The sequence below is a fragment of the Nerophis lumbriciformis genome, linkage group LG07, assembly GCF_033978685.3.
Source record: "Nerophis lumbriciformis linkage group LG07, RoL_Nlum_v2.1, whole genome shotgun sequence".
NCBI classification, from domain to species: Eukaryota; Metazoa; Chordata; class Actinopteri; order Syngnathiformes; family Syngnathidae; genus Nerophis; species Nerophis lumbriciformis.
The window spans coordinates 41882501-41885000 of record NC_084554.2 but is presented as its reverse complement, the minus strand read 5'-3'; the positions used below and the strand labels follow the sequence as shown (position 1 = coordinate 41885000).

Below are 2500 nucleotides of genomic sequence, written 5' to 3'. Positions count from 1 at the left end.
AGAGTGATATATTTTTCCAAGACATTGGTCTTAAAGTGTTTTTTAAATGTGTGAATGGACCTGGAACATTTTAAGGAATCATCCAAGCTGTTCCACAGTTGAACCCCCCTGACAGAAACACATCTACTTTTTAAGCTTGTTCTTATCTTAGCTTTCTGGAAGACAGCTGAACCTCTGAGGTCATAGGGATTCTCTCTGGGTTTGAACCTCTCCTGTAGACACCGAGGCAGCATGTGGTTATGAGCTTTGTACATCACAATAGCAGTGTTGAAGTCAACAAGATCATGCAGTTTTAATGTTTTTAATTTAATAAACAGAGCATTGGTATGGTCATGATAATCTGCATAATTTACAATTCTAATCGCTTTCTTTTGAAGTAAGAATATAGAGTTGATGTTTGTTTTGTAATTGTTACCCCAGATTTCAACACAATAATTAAGATAAGGGAGTACGAAAGAATTATATAACATATTAAGAGCCTTTTGATTTACGGAGTTTTTGATTTTATGTAACATAGCAATATTTTTTGCCATCTTTGTCTTAAGTATATTTATGTACAATTTCCAATTTAATTTATCATCTATATAGATTCCCCAAAATTTTGTTGAATACACCCTTTCTATCTCCATATCATCATAAAGGCTAGTTTTTGGTCGTTAAAAGGTTTATTTAGAAGGTTGAGCAATAAAAATAATCAGATAATCTAATTTTTGGAAATTAATTTACCATGGTCAACCAATTAACAGCGATAAACGAGTATTTACTGTATTTAAGTGGGAGGTCTGTACACTAGAAAATTTTTTTTACTGTATTTAAGTGGGAGGTCTGTACACTAGAAAAAAAAAAAAAAAAAAAAAAAATTAAAAAAATATATATATATACTGTATATCTATATATATATTAGTCATCTTGTTTTACTTATGTAATTTTAAGTTTGGTAGGAAGCTGCAGACATTAATAATCAAAGTATGCATTTTAATCATTCAAACAGACAACTCTGATAGTTATCAGGCAAAAAAGTGGCCAAAGTTTCTGTATTCGCAGGGAAAAGCGACATTATTCCCACTGTTCCTTCCACAGGCTGAGCGTATTTCTGACCATCCCGATGTTGACCTCCGCTGTCCTCGCGAGGCCCGTCTTGCTTTCAAGCGGCGTAAATAATAAAAGGCGCTCCCCGCCGTCTCAAAGAAGTTTATCATGTTTAATTTCGGGGCGCCCGGCGTCACTCAAAGAGGCGGCGCTGTATCAAAGACGTACATATTTCATGAAACTTCATTTATTTGACTGAATAATTCAGCTTTGATGAGAGGCACATCAGTCACGGCGCTCGCGTGCCTCGTGACAGCGCCTCCACTTTGTCAAAGCCACGATACAGTCTGCATGCTAGCAGCCTAATTATTCCTCCTTGTCCTTTTATACTTTTTTACTGATTATCACTCAGCTCTTCAAATCCAAATATGATGACTGTCAACTTCAGAGTCAGTCTGAAAAGAAGCAGCATGTTTGCTTTTTTCCTGATGTCCTTGAACTTCGCATTCATCTCTGCAAGCGTCCTCTTTAGAGCGTCCTTATTTTTTTTTTTTGACTTATTGATGTCTTATTTCTTCTGGTGTCAGCCTTTACTTCCCCCCAGAAGAGCTGTGAAGAATATTATTTATTTTTTTTGGAGTAAAAGTAATTTTGCGTGTGTGCTGAGGAACATTATGGATGGAGGCAGTGTTGATCTCAACCTAAAACGTGCAGAAAATACTACCAATAATAATTCATATTATGTATCAGTTTGTTTTATAATATATTTCACTGGTTCAAAAGCCTAAAGGCTAACAAACAACTACAATGTATTGACATTTGAATGTACTGAATTGTCTAAACAAGAAAACACATCTACACATTTTTAACAATATATAATTTTTTACATTTGTTAAATACTTTTTGGCACCTTTTATATTTGATGGTTAAATAATTGTTTTTATTTTAGAAATTCACATTCTTTGTATGAATTTCATGCAAATTAATTTGATTAAATACGCGTAGTTCCAACAGTCTTTTTTTCTTCCATTCTCTTTTAAATTATTTCAGTTCTCAATGTATTTATTAATTATTTTCTTAATTAAAACATAGTCATAAATCATAAATGTAAGAAAATTCTTTTTTTTTTTAAATCTGGATTTACTACAATTTATAATAGATACATACTATATATATATATATATATATATATATATATATATATATATACTGTATATATATATACACACATATATATATATACTGTATACATACACACACACATATATATATATATACATATATACATATATATATACACACACACACACATACAGACATACATACACATATATATATATATATGATACCACTATATGCATACATATATATATATATATATATATATATATATATATATATATACACACACACACACATACAGACATACATATACACACACACACACACACACACACTCACACACACATAT

General features: G+C 31.5%; 1 long non-coding RNA gene across 2 annotated transcripts in view; it reads right to left on the bottom strand.

Moving 5' to 3' along the window:
* LOC133609493 (uncharacterized) overlaps positions 1-2500 on the bottom strand; it is a 301958-nt gene that overhangs the window by 242534 nt on the left and 56924 nt on the right. The gene's annotated exons all lie outside the window — the stretch shown is intronic.